Source organism: Gobio gobio, assembly GCF_949357685.1.
Source record: "Gobio gobio genome assembly, chromosome: 15".
Lineage (NCBI taxonomy): Eukaryota > Metazoa > Chordata > Actinopteri > Cypriniformes > Gobionidae > Gobio > Gobio gobio.
In genome coordinates this window covers 50,684,873-50,703,679 of record NC_137108.1, presented here as the reverse complement: position 1 = coordinate 50,703,679, position 18,807 = coordinate 50,684,873, and the positions used below count along the sequence as shown (strand labels likewise).

General features: G+C 41.4%; 1 protein-coding gene across 1 annotated transcript in view; it reads right to left on the bottom strand.

Moving 5' to 3' along the window:
• The window catches only part of rftn1b (raftlin, lipid raft linker 1b), a gene marked incomplete at its 3' end in the record, with an annotated part of 223,971 nt that overhangs the window by 169,919 nt on the left and 35,245 nt on the right, over positions 1 to 18,807 (bottom strand). The window lies entirely within an intron of this gene.

Here is an 18,807-nt window from a genome sequence, read left to right as displayed (position 1 = left end):
AGTCTGTTTTTATGTCAGCGAAGGCAAACGAAGGCAGTGGCTCCGCCCTGAGCACTGTATCCTGATGGCCCCGCCGGTCTGGAGGCCAGAGGCTCCGCCCTGAGCACTGTATCCTGATGGCCCCGCCGGTCTGGAGACCAGAGGCTCCGCCCTGAGCACTGTATCCTGATGGCCCCGCCGGTCTGGAGACCAGAGGCTCCGCCCTGAGCACTGTATCCTGATGGCCCCGCCGGTCTGGAGGCCAGAGGCTCCGCCCTGAGCACTGTATCCTGATGGCCCCGCCGGTCTGGAGACCAGAGGCTCCGCCCTGAGCACTGTATCCTGATGGCCCCGCCGGTCTGGAGACCAGAGGCTCCGCCCTGAGCACTGTATCCTGATGGCCCCGCCGGTCTGGAGGCCAGAGGCTCCGCCCTGAGCACTGTATCCTGATGGCCCTGCCGGTCTGGAGGCCAGAGGCTCCGCCCTGAGCACTGTATCCTGATGGCCCCGCCGGTCTGGAGGCCAGAGGCTCAGAACCAGCCCTTCCTTTAAGCCGGTGAGATCTGCAATTTTCTGCCGACTGAGTTTTCCAGACGCTAATCAGACGCTACAGCCTATGTCTGATGGGATGCATTAAAGGGGATTTGTTTTCCAGGTAAAGAGGTTTTATTAATAGCCTTTTAGTGGAATTCAGTCATTTGCTTGACAGGACGTCTCAGGCCCAGGAGTCCACTGACAGCCCTGTTGCTAAGTGACAGCTCTTGGGAAACAAGCTCTGTTAAATAGAGGAGGCTTGTTCATCAGCGGTATTTCTGTATCCATTGATGAGCGTCTGGAAAAGCTAAGAATATTACTCCGTTGCCATTGTCAGAGGGTTTTAATGGGCCCAGTGCAGCAGTCACACTCAATCTAACAATCAAGTGCTATTCAACCCGTGCAACAGTCATCACGGCACAAGTGAAGAAATCAATTTGATGTACTCTGATTGTGGCTCTTTTGACATGATATCGGAGCCGCTGGGCTGTTAATTCATGATTTCACACGGCTGCTTCCTGCTGCTGTGTTACATGAGGCTGTCCTAGGCTAATCCTGTGGGATTTAAGCGCTAACTGGACGGAGGTCTGTGCGGCCGTTTGTCCGTCAAGCTCCACAAAGCAAATTGAGGGAGTGATGCAGTTTTATGAATGTCGTTTTGCTTTCATGCAAAGTGACCCGAGGCCTGATGTGACGGAAATCACAATATAAATGCAATGTGTTGCATCTCAGTATATTTCAGTATAAATATGATGATTTGCTGCTCAAGAAACATTTAATGTTGTCATATTTCTATGGAAAAACGTATTTTTCAGGGTTGTTTAATGGATAGAAAGGTAAAAAGAACGGTGTTTATTTGAAATAGAATCTTTTGTAACATTATACATGTCTTAAGACTTTAAACAGTAGTGTATATACTGTAACATCAGGGCATTATGACATCATAAAGGCCATTGAGACATCATAAAGATGAAAAATCGAGGTGTTTTGGCATCGTAACGCCCATTATGAGAGATATTTGCTGTTTAGGGGCCAAGCACCGAATGGTTTTCTTCTTCTTCTTCCGCCATGGGAGTCTATGGCAGAACAGTTTGGTTAAAAGTTGTGAAATTTGGCACACTGATAGAGAACAGTCCAAACATTCACCACAGCAAATTTGGAGTCTCTAATTCAATTCCTCTAGCGCCACCAACTGTCCAAAGTTTCACTTCCATTTATGCTAATAACTTTTGAACTGTAATGTTGCGTTCACTCCAAACGCGAATAGAGCGTCAAAATCGCGTCTAGTTGGACGCTTTAATATTTTGAATCCATTCGCGCGTCCACAGCTAATTGGACGCGTGTGTAAATCGAGCGTTTGAAGCAAAATAGTAGGGGTGTGCATTGGGACTGCCCTCACAATTCGATTCGATTACGATTCACCAGGTAACGATTCGATTCAAATCGATTCTACGATGCATTGCGATGCATCAAAATTCTACTGCACACAACAAGGCCAATTTTTAATCAGTCATGAGGCAATACAAGCAGTCAGATATTGAACAACAGATTTTATTGGCTGCTATGTGTGTATTATCACTCTCCTGTATCTTTGACATAAATGTCATTAAATAAAATAAAATTATGGTACAGGGTATTGGATATGGCATTTTCAAACCTGAAAAAGAAAACATAAATCACTGCTTTCAGTGCTTTGAATGAGAAATGTTTCTCTTCTCTGCTTTAGAACCATTTGAAATTAAATAGAGCAATAATAACAGCAAGTGTTTTAATTAATCAGTCATCTCCCTCCACCTCGGCCATCTTGATTGTTGTTGTTGTTATGACCCCGGAAGTAATTAAAACTTCACAACTTTATTGTCCAACTCAAGGCCAGAAAATAAACGATGACATAATCGATTATGGCACTTAGCCGCATCGATGCTGAATCGTGCATTCCCCGCATTGCGATGCTTTGCCGAATCGATTATTGTTGACACCACTACAAAATAGACGTGCGTTCAAGGCGCTCCAGGAGAAATATGTCATAAAACACCACTCTGCCTCTTTTCATTTTCATTAAAAATATATACTAAACATTAATAGCCACACAAATGTGGTCCAGGCAACTCCTACATTATCTTCACTGCATGTGTATTTAAATATCCTTAAAAATAAAGTTATGAAACTTCTCTATGCCCTCAGTCAAAACGATTTGGCAGACAACAAATGATAGATTCATGACACCAAAGATCGGCCGTTAGATCCACACAAGACGAACCACTACAGGACATCAGAGCCAGCGAGGCTGTAAAACACATGCAAATAATGAGCTTTCGTGATTGTGAATAACTCTAGTATTCCGTGAGTATAACTCCACCACTAACGTGTGATGTGAATGTATGTCGTGTTGTTCAGTATATTGGGATGGAGGCAAATGATAGAATGTGTGGAAAAATAATTAATTAAATGCACCGAAAAAAACCCCGCAATTCACAAGCGCGTATTTAACTGTGAGTGCCGTACCGAACGGTTCAATATTATATTGAGAATTGTGGCATCCCTAGACACAATAGTAGTATTTTTAAATGATTTCTCATCACGTCACTTTACCACGTGACAGCAGCGAGCAGGCTCCTGATTGGTTAACACGGCGCGAATTGACGCCATAGTTAAAATTTTTCAACTCGGCCGTCAGGCACGAATTCGCTACAAACACGTGAATGCACAAAAAGCAAAACTTGCGCATATCGCGCAAGATGCTCAATTTGCGTCATTCGCGCAAACTGGATGCACGAATGAGGCGGAATCACATCCAACCTCCAGACGTGCGTCAACGCGCCTTTCCATTGACTTAAGATTGAAATCACTCGCTCCAGACGCTCTATTTGCGTTTGGTGTGAACGCAGCATAAGGGCTGGATTCTGTGGCTCAAGATGATTCGATTGCACCCTATGATACCATTTTCCATAGTGGAAATTTTCCCACCAAATCCATGAATATTGGGGCGGCAGTGGCTCAGTGGTTCATGTAGGTTGTCTACAAACCGGAAGTTTGGTGGTTCAATCCCCGGTTCCACCTGGGGAATGAATGAGTTCACGTGAATGAATGGGTGAATGTGAGGCAATATGTAAGGCGCTTTGGTGGCCATGGGTCTGTTGAAAGCATAAATGCAGTCCATTTACCATAAAAAAACAGATAATCTTCAGACCGAAAGTTATCAAAAGCTTTTTGATAAAACCAACCGTTCTCGAATAACACGCAAATGTATTTGACGAAGAGCAAGGCAAATTGGACGCAAGGCTGTATCTCCGCAATACTTTGGTGTATTCAGACCAAACTTTGTATATTTCATCCCAAGCATGACCTGAGAATACATACAGTGTTTCGGCACAGTGTCAACTACTGGTCAAAAAATGCCTTTTTGCTGAATGTGTGCTAAAAAATCGTAAAACTGGTCTCTTCTGCTTCAGTGCCAAGTCGAATGATACCTAATTTTCCCATATTGGCCATTGTGGGGCGTCGGCCATTTTTAATTTTGTCCTAAAATGCTGTATTTTAGGAACGCATTAGTGTATTGTTAAGAAACTCGGTATGTGTCAACAGGACCATGCCCTGAAGCTACTCAAGGTTTTGAGACAGCGCCACCTTGTGGTCAAAAGTCATAATGACATATCCAAAAATGCTAATAACTTTTAATAATTTAACTGGTCTTGATAGATTCCTTGGGTCACGCCGAGAACAATGATACCAATTATGCCATATTTCCGCCATTTTGAATTTCTTCTAACTCCCGCTAGACCGTTGGTCTGATTTTCACCAAAATTAGCTCGGATCATCTTCAGTCCATGCCGGCAAAAAGTTATCAAAAACCAAACCGCTCTCGAGTAACGCATCAACAAATGTGTTGGCATGATGCAAAGCTGATTCTGAAGCTGTATCTCCACAATACTTTGGCGTGTTCAGACCAAACGTGGCACATTTCATCCCAAGCATGACCTGAGGCTACATACAGCGTTTCGGTACAGCGCCAACTACTGGTCAAAAGATATAAAAATGTCCTTTTTGCTGATAACTTCTGAATGGTTTGCTCAAAAGTCATAAAACTGGTCTCTTCTGATTCAGTGCCAAGTCGAATGATACCTAATTTTCCCATATTGGCCATTGTGGGGCGTCGGCCATTTTGAGTTTTGTCCTAAAATGCTGTATTTTATGAACGCATTAGCGTATTGTTAAGAAATTTGGTTTGTGTCTACGGGACCATGCCCTGAAGCTACTCAAGGTTTTGAAAGTCATAATGAGATTTACAAAATTGTGAATAACTTTTGACTTCTTTTGCTGATTTTAATTGAACTGGTCTTGATAGATTCCTTGAGTCATGTGAGAACAATGATACCAATTATGCCATATTTGCTCGAACTTGCTATCCGCCATTTTGAATTTCTTTGAAAACCTACTTTTTCGAACTCCTCCTAGACTGCTGGCCTGATTTTCACCAAAGTTGGCTCAGATCATCGTCAGACCATACCAGCAAAAAGTTATCAAAAGCTTTCTGATAGACCAAACCGTTCTTGAGTAACGCATCAACAAATTTGTCGGCATGATGCCAAGCTGATTCTGAGGCTGTAACTCCACAACACTTTAACTCCAGCTTGCTTGCTTCTATTTTGTCATTGAGGCTTTTATAATTATATCCTTGCATTCAGACCAACAATACGAAAAGCTTAGCATCTTCGAATCTGTGTTTTTAGGGGGAAATCTGCAGAATAGATTTAAACGGTGTACATTGTGAGCTGAGATTATATAGTGAAATGATATGAAATTGTGTATGAATGCCAGACTCATTGCATTCCTGATTACTTGACTGTGTGTTTGTGTAGTTGAGTAAGAAGCAAAGACTCCTCTGATCATGATCTCCCATAAACAGCCTAAGAAATGTCCACATTCCTGTGGGATTTGTACTTTAAACATTTCATAATGTGCATACATACAGTACAACGTAAACCCTCTGTAATTGCTACCAGAATGCAATGGGAATGAACGCAACTACACTTTACATCTGCATGTCAAAGTATGACAAGATTGCCCTATTGCTGTCTGTAAACACTGAAGCAATGTCCTCAAAATAGCTGACAACATACAGGAAGTTCTTCTTTTTCGTTTCTATGAATTGTCATTCTTAAGAAAGTCTTCTAATCATGCAAAGGAAATAATGAAACTGGCCTTTCCCTTGTACAATGAAGTCTTTGCAGAAGCATTAGTTGTTTAAAGCATCATTGAAAGCTTCTCTTTAGGGCTTTCTTCTCATCAATGAGACTGAATAGGTCAGTATTGACCTGCTATTGAATCATAGGGCCGCTTTTGAAATATATGATTTGTTCTTGGACTAAAATGTTTTAAACTCTAGCACTAAATTTGTTCGTAATCTTTAACGTTGGCTATCTAGACTTGAAAATGAGACACCGTAGACCTGACACTTCCTAACAATGAAATAAACCTGTATACTTTGTTATTCCCAAATGCCAATCATCTCATGGCAGACGTGTGAAAAGAACGGAACAACAGGTGGTGGATCGTCATGGAAACAGATCCGTGATTCCAGCATGGAGGCTGATTCCATGGAAACACAAGTCCTAAAATTCACTCAAGTTGGGAGTGGAAATATGAGAAATTAGTGCGTTTGAGAAAAGTCCATCTGCAAAAATAACCTGACAAAGATTTTCATCAAGCTCTAAAAGAAAATGGTGGATGATAGGCGAGCTGAATCTAGCGTCACTTCAGCTCTGATTAGAGTCCAATCCAAGTATGAATGGAGATTTTTGAGAATTGAAAAGAGTTCAATGACAAATAAGGATGAAAAGCGAAACCAATTCAAAAATGCTATTCAAAATGCATTAATAAAAATGCAATCATATTCATGATGGCTTCATACATTTTTGAAATGGTTCCATCATGTTCAACAACAACCAACCCCCCAAAAATAAATAAATATTAATTAAAAAATGATTTCTGTAATATCGTAGCACATTAAATAATATGTAATGCATTACTTTTTCAAGGAAAAGGTAATTAAATTACAGTAAAATAAGGGATTACTTTTAATTCTTCTGTAGTTTAGTTACTTGTGACAGATTTGCATTAAATACTTTATAGACTATAGAATAATTCTAAATAAAACAATATTAGATTTAACGTTACAATTCTATGTTAAAATGTATGACTTAATTTTTGATAATAATTGTATATCTCAGGCCCTGTGTGCTCTAGCACCCTGCAGACAGTTTTGGCTGTTTCCACTAGATGGCAGAAAATACTGGAAACAATTATTTGGTGACATTGGGATATTGTATTTATACCACTGTATCTTTGGAGAGATTTGGGTAGGCGGAAATGGCATAAAAAGGGTAATATTCCTCCCTTCAGATTAGGCGTGTTTTTCATAAAAAAATACATTGAACACACCATTCAAGCAATTCGCCCCTGCATTGGCCCTAATTCTAAACCAAAAGTAAAATGCACACGCAGAAGAGAGCGAGCATATTCAGTTCATGCGTATGGAAGCTTAACTCTCATAGGAATTCATTGAAAACAGCATCATTGTGAATGCCCGATTATACTTTCGGTTTAGAATTAGCGATCTGAAAGCCCGGTATTACCGGTGTTGTCACATGTCGATTAACCGGTGGGAAAATGTCCTCACCGTCACATCCCTACTTCAGATCCATCTGAATAAATCTTGCGTACATGATACAGACAAAATATTTGTTTCCGGTATTTGCTGCCATCTAGTGGAAACAGCCCAAATTGTCTGCAGGGTGCTAGAGCACACAGGGCCTGAGTTGCACACTTTCAAAATGAATTTATAAACAAAAAATCAAAAAGCGCCTCTTTTTGGGTTTATTACAGCTCAGACAACACATACTCACGTTTATCACTTTTAGCAGTGTTTTATGAAACTTCAAAGGGTTTCCTGTAAAATGACACCAAAATTGTGTATGTAGAGACGACTGTATTTGGGAAGCTTTCCAATTTGGGTCGATCAAATTCAGGATGAAATCCCCAAAAATGGTCCCAGCGCTACGGAGGTTAATGTAACCTTTCCCCTTTAAATACTTAATTCAAGAATAATCTATGCACTTTTATATTATTTATTTGAAGGAATGAAAAGAGCAGTTTTATGTCGTTCCTTGCTCGATTGGTCGAGGCTGATGTGGGATTTGGAAAGTAATAAGTAATGCAATACTTTTTAAACGGAGTCATTAGTACAGTAATCGAATTACAGTGTTGAAGATGTAATTAGTAGCTAGTAATTACTTTTCTAGAGATCTGCAGATTTATCCTGTGATAGCCTGATATACTTGTATTGTTTTGCATTCCTGTCATGATGACTAAATTTTTCAACTAAATTTTTCAACTAAATTTTTCAACTAAACATCGAAATACATCGAAATAATAAACTAAATTAACCATTTAAACTAAATTACTGATCAAATTATTGATCTAAAGCCCACACTGTCACTGTATGATACTTGAAATTTTTCCAGAATGGCTATACAGCTGAATAAAATTATGCTGCATTATTTTCCTGTTTAACACTGTAAAGCTGCTTTGAAACAATCTACATTGTTAAAAGCGCTATATAAATAAAGTTGACTTGACTTGACTCATGATGTGACACAGTATTTTGGATAGATGGATGGATGGATGGATGATAGGTGGATTGATAGATGGATAGATGTTGGATGGATGGATAAGAGATTGATAGATGATGGATGGCTGGATTGATGATAGATTGATGATGGATAGATAGATGGATAGATAGATAGATGGATGGATGGATGGATGGATGGATGGATATATGTTGGATGGATGGATGATAGATGGATATGTTGGATGGATGGATAAGAGATTGATAGATGATGGATGGCTGGATGGATGATAGATTGATGATGGATAGATAGATGGATAGATAGATAGATAGATGGATGGATGGATATATGTTGGATGGATGGATGATAGATAGATATGTTGGATGGATGGATGAGAAATGGATGGATGATAGATGGATATATGTTGGATGATGGATGGTTGATAGATGGATATATGTTGGATGATGGATGGTTGATAGATGGATATATGTTGGATGGATGGATGATAGATGGATATGTTGGATGGATGGATGAGAAATGGATGAATGATAGATGGATATATGTTGGATGGATGATGGATGATAGATGGATATATGTTGGATGGGTGGATGAGAGATGGATATATGTTGGATGGATGGATGAGAGATGGATATATGTTGGATGGATAGATGATGGATGGATGATATATGGATATATGTTGGATGGATGGATGGATGGATGGATGGATGGATGGATGGATGGATGGATGATATATGGATATATGTTGGATGGATGGTTAGATGATGATGATAGATGGATATATGTTGGATGGATGGATGAGAGATGGATGGATGATAGATGGATATATATTGGATGGATAGATGATAGATGGATATATGTTGGATGGATGGATGGATGATAGAGGGATATATGTTGGATGGATGGATGAATGATAGATGGATATATGTTGGATGGATGGATGAATGATAGATGGATATATGTTGGATGGATGGATGGATGATAGATGGATATATGTTGGATGGATGGATGGATGGATGATAGATGGATATATGTTGGATGGATATATGTTGGATGATAGATGGATATATGTTGGATGGATAGATGATAGATGGATAGATGTTGGATGGATAGATGATAGATGGATAGATGATAGATGGATAGATGTTGGATGGATGGATGATAGATGGATAGATGTTGGATGGATAGATGGATAGATGTTGGATGGATGGATGATAGATGGATAGATGTTGGATGGATAGATGTTGGATGGATAGATGTTGGATGGATAGATGGATAGATGATAGATGGATGGATGTTGGATGGATAGATGATAGATGGATAGATGATAGATGGATAGATGTTGGATGGATAGATGTTGGATGGATAGATGATAGATGGATAGATGATAGATGGATAGATGTTGGATGGATGGATGATAGATGGATAGATGTTGGATGGATAGATGTTGGATGGATAGATGTTGGATGGATAGATGATAGATGGATAGATGATAGATGGATGGATGTTGGATGGATAGATGATAGATGGATAGATGTTGGATGGATAGATGATAGATGGATAGATGTTGGATGGATAGATGTTGGATGGATAGATGATAGATGGATAGATGTTGGATGGATAGATGATAGATGGATAGATGTTGGATGGATAGATGATAGATGGATAGATGTTGGATGGATAGATGTTGGATGGATAGATGATAGATGGATAGATGTTGGATGGATAGATGATAGATGGATAGATGTTGGATGGATAGATGTTGGATGGATAGATGATAGATGGATAGATGTTGGATGGATAGATGTTGGATGGATAGATGATAGATGGATAGATGTTGGATGGATAGATGTTGGATGGATAGATGATAGATGGATAGATGTTGGATGGATAGATGATAGATGGATAGATGTTGGATGGATAGATGATAGATGGATAGATGTTGGATGGATAGATGATAGATGGATAGATGTTGGATGGATAGATGTTGGATGGATAGATGATAGATGGATAGATGTTGGATGGATAGATGATAGATGGATAGATGTTGGATGGATAGATGTTGGATGGATGGATGTTGGATGGATAGATGATAGATGGATAGATGATAGATGGATAGATGTTGGATGGATAGATGATAGATGGATAGATGTTGGATGGATGGATGTTGGATGGATAGATGATAGATGGATAGATGATAGATGGATAGATGTTGGATGGATCTAACCAACACAGAATTATTGATCCACGATACGTAACGAATCTGAGGCGGCAGACAAACTGTGTGCTTATGTCACTAAAAGGGATTTCTACTGAAAGTCAGCACATGTGAACACCAGATGGGTTTAGAGAACGTCTCCTGTAAACAGTCCAGCGAATCTTTCAATCGGAATGATTTTAATCGGAATGACAAAAAAGTGCGCATGTAAACGTGGCTACTGACTCTGTCGAAAGAGAGGAAGGAACTTTGCAGAGATCTGCACTTCCTGTTGACGAGAGCGCTTTCGGCACACACACACACACACACACACTGCTGACAACACACCAAAAACAACTGATTTTACACACGTGTGGAGCCTAATAACGGTCAAACGAAGCAAGGGTGTACAAATCATCTATCATAACATGAACTAGAATGAAAATTATGATGATTTTGGCCAGTTAATTTCATAAAGCAACATTAGATATTGAACTGACATTAGTTCAAAAACTATTGACTTATTAACGTATATTGTCCAAAAACATGTCCCACATTTTGCATTTTTTCTCAGGTTCCTTTCACAGGAACAGAAAGAGTTTCAGATCTTTTTTGGATGATAGATAATGATGGATGGATGGATGGATGGATGGATGGATGGATGGATGGATGGATGGATGATTGATGGACGGATGATAGATAGGTGGGTGGATGGATGGATAGATATAGATGATGGATGGATAAATGAGGTATGAATGGATGATAGATAGATAGATAGATAGATAGATAGATAGATAGATAGATAGATAGATAGATAGATAGATAGATAGATAGATAGATAGATAGATAGATAGATAGATAGATAGATAGATAGATAGATAGATAGATAGATAGATAGATAGATAGATAGATAGATAGATAGATAGATAGATAGATAGATAGATAGATAGATAGATAGATAGATAGATAGATAGATAGATAGATAGATAGATAGATAGATAGATAGATAGATAGATAGATAGATGAATGAATGGATGGATGGATGGATGGATAGGTAAATATATAGGTAGATAGATGATAATAGATTGATGCATGGATGACAGATGAATAGATGCAGATGGATGGATGATAGATAAATGGATGGATGGATGATAGATAATGGATGGATGATAGATAATGGATGGACAGATGTGAGAGGAAACTAAATCTGAATCTGCCAGAGTTTATGTCTGTATGAACAGCTCAAACTCAGCTCTTCCTCAACAGCTGAGCTCTGAAGAGCTGAAGGAATACATCACAGAGAATAACACACAGCTCCAGCTCAAACCCTTCACCTGACCACAGGAGAGAGCCGTGACCTCTGACCCTTCACCTGACCACAGGAGAGAGCCGTGACCTCTGGCTCCCGGCGGGGCCCGGGGCCGACCCCATCAGCGGCGGGGCATCGTCCTCACGGCGGAGGGGAAATGGAGGAAGCTGATGGCTGTGAGTTCTCCTCGGAGCGCGGCTGCAGAATAAAGCACCAGCGGCTGCAGAATAAAGCACCAGCGGCTGCAGAATAAAGCACCAGCGGCTGCAGAATAAAGCACCAGCGGCTGCAGAATAAAGCACCAGCGGCTGCAGAATAAAGCACCAGCGGCTGCAGAATAAAGCACCAGCGGCTGCAGAATAAAGCACCAGCGGCTGCAGAATAAAGCACCAGCGGCTGCAGAATAAAGCACCAGCGGCTGCAGAATAAAGCACCAGCGGCTGAATCATCGGCTCTAATCCATAGACCGTAAAAAAATATGGACGACGCGACTTCATTGACTTCCGCTCGGGACCGAGTCTGCGCAGTAGAGAGCAGGAAGTAGAGGCGCGATTATCAAGAGCCCGCCCACACTCTCACAGATGCAGAACAATTCATAATGTTGGTGTGAAATAAACAGTTATAGAAATGTAGAAATTAAAGCTAAAGCTCCAATCTCCTCCCAAAAATCCAGAAAAAAGTCCGTTAGTGCCTCAGTGAAAACTTCACTCAGAGAACCCGTCAATCTCAGCTGTCAATCATGACGTCACACCCCTCGTTTTTATAGCATCAAATAACTCACTAAAACTAAACTTATTTAAAAAACGAACACTTGAAATTAAATCATCGTAATAAAAACTGCCTAAAATGACAGAAACCATCTTTAGGAAACAATTATTTGAAGTGTAATTTAATTGTTTAGTGTGTCTCGCGTCCATTCAAATACATGGAGAGGTGGGGTTTAGGAGCTATACTGGGACCAGCCACCGGGGGGCGATCGAGGCGCGGAAGCTTCAGTTTCTGACAGGAGCACTACAGGCTTGCTCTAATCCCAGCCGCTCCGCCCTCTCCCAGCCGCTCCGCCCTCTCCCAGCCGCTCCGCCCTCTCCCAGCCGCTCCGCCTCTCCCAGCCGCTCCGCCTCTCCCAGCCGCTCCGCCTCTCCCAGTGGCTCCGCCCTCTCCCAGCCGCTCCGCCCTCTCCCAGCGGCTCCGCCCTCTCCCAGCCGCTCCGCCCTCTCCCAGCCGCTCCGCCCTCTCCCAGTGGCTCCGCCCTCTCCCAGCCGCTCCGCCCTCTCCCAGCCGCTCCGCCCTCTCCCAGCCGCTCCGCCTCTCCCAGCCGCTCCGCCCTCTCCCAGCCGCTCCGCCTCTCCCAGCCGCTCCGCCCTCTCCCAGCCGCTCCGCCCTCTCCCAGCCGCTCCGCCCTCTCCCAGCCGCTCCGCCTCTCCCAGCCGATCCGCCTCTCCCAGCCGCTCCGCCTCTCCCAGCCGCTCCGCCCTCTCCCAGCGGCTCCGCCCTCTCCCAGTGGCTCCGCCCTCTCCCAGCCGCTCCGCCCTCTCCCAGCGGCTCCGCCCTCTCCCAGCGGCTCTGCCCTCACCCAGCGGCTCCGCCCTTAAGCACACACACACACACACACCGGCGTGTGTTACCAGCCCATTCGCTCGCCTCTGCCATTTCTCTTTAATGTCCCAGAAGAAGTTTTCTAATGTTTCTGGTTAAACGGCTTCATCACGATCATACAGAGCAGACCAGAGAACCAGTTTAAACCAGAGAACCAGTTTAAACCAGAGAACCAGTTTAAACCAGAGAACCAGTCTAAACCAGAGAACCAGTTTAAACCAGAGAACCAGTTTAAACCAGAGAACCAGTCTAAACCAGAGAACCAGTTTAAACCAGAGAACCAGTTTAAACCAGAGAACCATTAAACCAGAGAACCAGTTTAAACCAGAGAACCAGTTTAAACCAGAGAACCAGTCTAAACCAGAGAACCAGTCTAAACCAGAGAACCAGTCTAAACCAGAGAACCAGTTTAAACCAGAGAACCAGTCTAAACCAGAGAACCAGTTTAAACCAGAGAACCAGTCTAAACCAGAGAACCAGTCTAAACCAGAGAACCAGTTTAAACCAGAGAACCAGTTTAAACCAGAGAACCATTAAACCAGAGAACCAGTTTAAACCAGAGAACCATTAAACCAGAGAACCAGTTTAAACCAGAGAACCATTAAACCAGAGAACCAGTTTAAACCAGAGAACCAGTTTAAACCAGGACGGAAACTCATGTGGATTCAGGCGTTTCTCCTGAAAGGCCTCAGGAAACACCAAACACTGATCATTGATCACTGAGAGCAGATTTCATTAAATACTACACTTGTTTTTATTCCTGTTTTAAAAAGTTTTTATAATTTTCATATTTTAGGTAAAGTTATAGTTAATTTAGTTAACTATAAAATCTGTCTATCCATCCATCCATCCATCCATCCATCCATCCATCCATCCATCCATCCATCCATCCATCCATCCATCCATCCATCCATCCATCCATCCATCTATCTATCTATCTATCTATCTATCTATCTATCCATCCATCCATCTTTCCATCTATCTATCCATCTTTCCATCTATCTGTCCGTCTGTCTGTCTGTCTGTCTGTCTATCTATCTATCTATCTATCTATCTATCTATCTATCTATCTATCTATCTATCTATCTATCTATCTATCTATCTATCTATCTATCTATCTATCTATCTATCCATCTTTCCATCTATCTATCCATCCATCCGTCCGTACATCCATCCATATCTATCTATCTATCCATCTCTATCTATCCATTCATCCATCCATCTATCTATCCATCTTTCTATCCATCTATCTATCTTTCCGTCTATCTATCTATCTATCTTTCCATATATCTATCTATCCATCTTTCCATCTATCTATCCATCCATCCATCCGTCCGTACATCCATCCATATCTATCTATCTATCTATCTATCTATCTATCTATCTATCTATCTATCTATCTATCTATCTATCTATCTATCTATCTATCTATCTATCTATCTATCTATCTATCTATCTATCTATCTATCTATTCATCCATCTATCTATCTTTCCATCCATTAATCCATCCATCTATCCATCCATCTATCTATCCATCTATCTATCCATCCATCTATCTATCTATCCATCTATCCATCTATCTATCTATCCATTCATCCATCCACCCATCTATCATTCATTCATTCATTCATTAGTTTGTTCATTCATTCATTCAATCTATCATTCATTCTATCTATCATTAATGATATCATTCTATCTATCTATCTATCTATCTCTATCTATCTATCTATCTATCTATCTATCTATCTATCTATCTATCTATCTATCTATCTATCTATCTATCTATCTATCTATCTATCTATCTATCTATCTATCTATGTCTATCATTCTATCATTCTATCATTCATTCTATCCATCCATCTATCATTCAATTGTTTGTTAAATCTATCATTCATTCTATCTATCTATCATTCATTTATTCTATCATTCGTTCATTCATTCATTCTATCTATCAATCTATCTATCCATCCATCCTCAAACCATCTCTATAATTTTTCATAGAAATAGAAACTCTTTTTCTAAACTTTCAAACAATGCTTTATTAAGTCAACATTCAAAGTTCGTGCCGACAAGCCTTTCTTTTCCAGCTAAAATGACAAGTGATTTTCCATGAATTTCAGTTCACTTTAATTCTACTACCATGCATTCAAATGAGAACTGCAATCCCGCATTCGCTTTCCGCCGATTCAAATTCAGGAAGTGAGAAATAAAAGCGGAGCCGAATGAGACCAGTGCTGCCATACAGTAAGAGTACAGTGCTTTATTATATTGATAACAGTAGACATCGACCAAAAGTGTTCCAGCTTACAAAGTCCTTTGACATTTGATTGCAAACCTAATCACAGTTTGAGACTTGGTTGAGATCACCTCTGAAACCCAATTACCTGGGCCAAATCAACCTTCTAGATGATTGACATGTGGAATTATAGTTTTCCAGCGCTGTTACGGTAATGACTATAATAGAGCCGGCCGGCCATGCGATTGCTCTATATGTCCTTGAGTTCTGGAGAAGCAAGACCTGCGTATGAGAACTCTGTTATGTTTAGCAGGTTTGGCCCATATCTCACACTTCCTCAACGCTTCATTTCTCCGTACTGCCTCTGTTATTGCAAATATATTGCTATTCATAAAGGAGGAGCTGCAAAGCACTTTGAGGGGGAGGAATGAGCAGCAAATGTCTCATCTACAAGGCGAAGACAATAAACGTCCTCTTGCAAGACTGCCTCTGCTAGCCTAATGTTCCCTGACGCCACGCGGGCGGAAACATTACACTGCACATTCGTTAATCGCCTTAATCAAATTTATGCGTCCATGGTCAACCTGCACCATTGCTTTCTTTCACTGCTACGTCTGTTTGAGAGATCTGACCCATCAATCTCTCTTAAGATGTTGTGGTGATACTCTGACATGCTCCAGATGTTGTGATTGCGTACAGACGAGCACCAGGTAAGCTAATCGACTGCTCTAATAACACCGAATGGGAAAATCACACATAATATCTCAATTTTGTCACCTCGACTTTTGCAGAAGTCCACAGATTTAACTCCTAGAGTCTTCAGATGTGCAGATCTCAGTATGAAATCAAACATTTCTCATCAAATTAAAGACTAAATTATCTGAGCTGCTGTTCAGAATCATTTTATTGCTCTGTTCTTTTACTCTCTGTCTGAGTTGTTATTACCAAATCCATAAAAGGCGTTTTCGTTACTTGAAAAAAAACTAAAAAACATTAAGCGTATTATTTTTCAAGCTAGTTGCCAAAACAACATTTCTAATTTTCTTCTAGTTTAATTTGATGCAATAAAATAACTACAACTACAATCAAATTAATTACAACAAATTAAACACACGCAGACGCACTCTCACACACACAAACTCACACTCACTCTCTCTCACACACACACGCACTCTCAGACATTGGCGGATAGATGGATGGATTGGCAGATGGATGGATTGGCGGATAGATGGATGGATTGGCAGATGGATGGATTGGCGGATAGATGGATGGATTGGCAGATGGATGGATTGGCGGATAGATGGATGGATTGGCAGATGGATGGATTGGCAGATGGATGGATTGGCGGATAGATGGATGGATTGGTGGATAGATGGATGGATTGGTGGATAGATGGATGGATTGGCAGATAGATGGATGGATTGGCGGATAGATGGATGGATTGGCAGATGGATGGATTGGCGGATAGATGGATGGATTGTTGGATAGATGGATGTATTGGCGGATGGATGGATTGTCGGATAGATGGATGGATTGGCAGATGGATGGATTGGCAAATAGATGGATGGATTGGTGGATAGATGGATGGATTGTCGGATAGATGGATGTATTGGCGGATGGATGGATTGGCGGATAGATGGATGGATTGGCGGATAGATGGATGGATTGGTGGATAGATGGATGGTTGGCAGATAGATGGATGGATTGGTGGATGGATGGATTGGCGGATAGATGGATGGATTGGCGGATAGATGGATGGTTGGCGGATAGATGGATGGATTGGCGGATAGATGGATGGATTGGCGGATAGATGGATGGATTGGTGGATAGATGGATGGTTGGCAGATAGATGGATGGTTGACGAATAGATGGATGGATTGACTGGCGGATAGATGGATGGATTGACTGGCGGATAGATGGATGGATTGGCGGATAGATGGATGGATTGGCGGATAGATGGATGGATTGGTGGATAGATAGATGGATTGGTGGATGGATGGATTGGCGGATAGATGGATAGTTGGCGGATAGATGGATGGTTGACGAATAGATGGATGGATTGACTGGCGGATAGATGGATGGATTGACTGGCGGATAGATGGATGGATTGGCGGATAGATGGATGGATTGGCGGATAGATGGATGGATTGGTGGATAGATAGATGGATTGGTGGATAGATGGATTGGCGGATAGATGGATGGATTGGTGGATTGATAGATTGACTGGCGGATTGATAGATTGACTGGCAGATAGATAGATTCATAGATTGACTGGCGGATAGATAGATAGATTGATAGATTGACTGGCGGATTGATAGATTGACTGGCGGATAGATAGATTGATAGATTGACTGGCGGATAGATAGATTGATAGATTGCTGGATACTGTAGATGGATGGATGGATTGGCGGATAGAGAGACAGATAGATAGATAGATAGATAGATAGATAGATAGATAGATAGATAGATAGAGAGAGAGAGAGAGAGAGAGAGAGAGAGAGAGAGAGAGAGAGAGAGAGAGAGAGACAGATAGAGAGATTGTCCTCGGCGCTCGTCTGAATCCTCCACACAGGATTATTCTGGGATGTCAGCGAGTCTTCTGGCTCACATCTCGACAGCTCAAGCCGAGCTCCGCTGGTGAGAAACTGCTATATTTATCCCAGAGCCTCTGGATCTCCCCATTATCCCCCTCACAGCATCCCAGCGGAGCCTCCTCGCGGATCACACACACCTGAGAGCAGGTACAGTCGCGGAGCCGGGATTCACACACAACTCGGGGAGGATTTGGGGTTTGTCATTTGCAAGTGTCATCACTTCGGGGATTTGCGGAGCAGCAAAGAATCAAGGAACGTTTCTGGAGAGTCTCTGGGTTTGATTTCTCTTTTCAAAAGTTCCTCGCAGATTATCCTTACCTCAACGTTTCTAACTCTGCTGATCGTCTCTTTAAAGGGTTAGTTCACCCAAAAATGAAAATTCTGTCATTAATTCCTCACCCTCATGTCGTTGGACACCCGTCAGACCTCCGTTCATCTTCAGACACAAATGAAGATATTTTAGTGTAAATCTGATGCTCTGAAAGGCCTCCATTGGCTCAATGACACTTTACACTCTCAAGACCCTTAAAAGGCACTAAAGACGTCGTTACAAAGTCCATCTCACTACAGTGGTTCTACAATAACTTTATGAATCGGCGAGAATAGTTTTTGTGCGCAAAAAAACCCTAAATAACGACTTATATAGTGATGACGATTTCAAAACACGGCCTCATGAAGCTTCGAAGCGTTATGAATCAGTGAGTCGATTCATGATT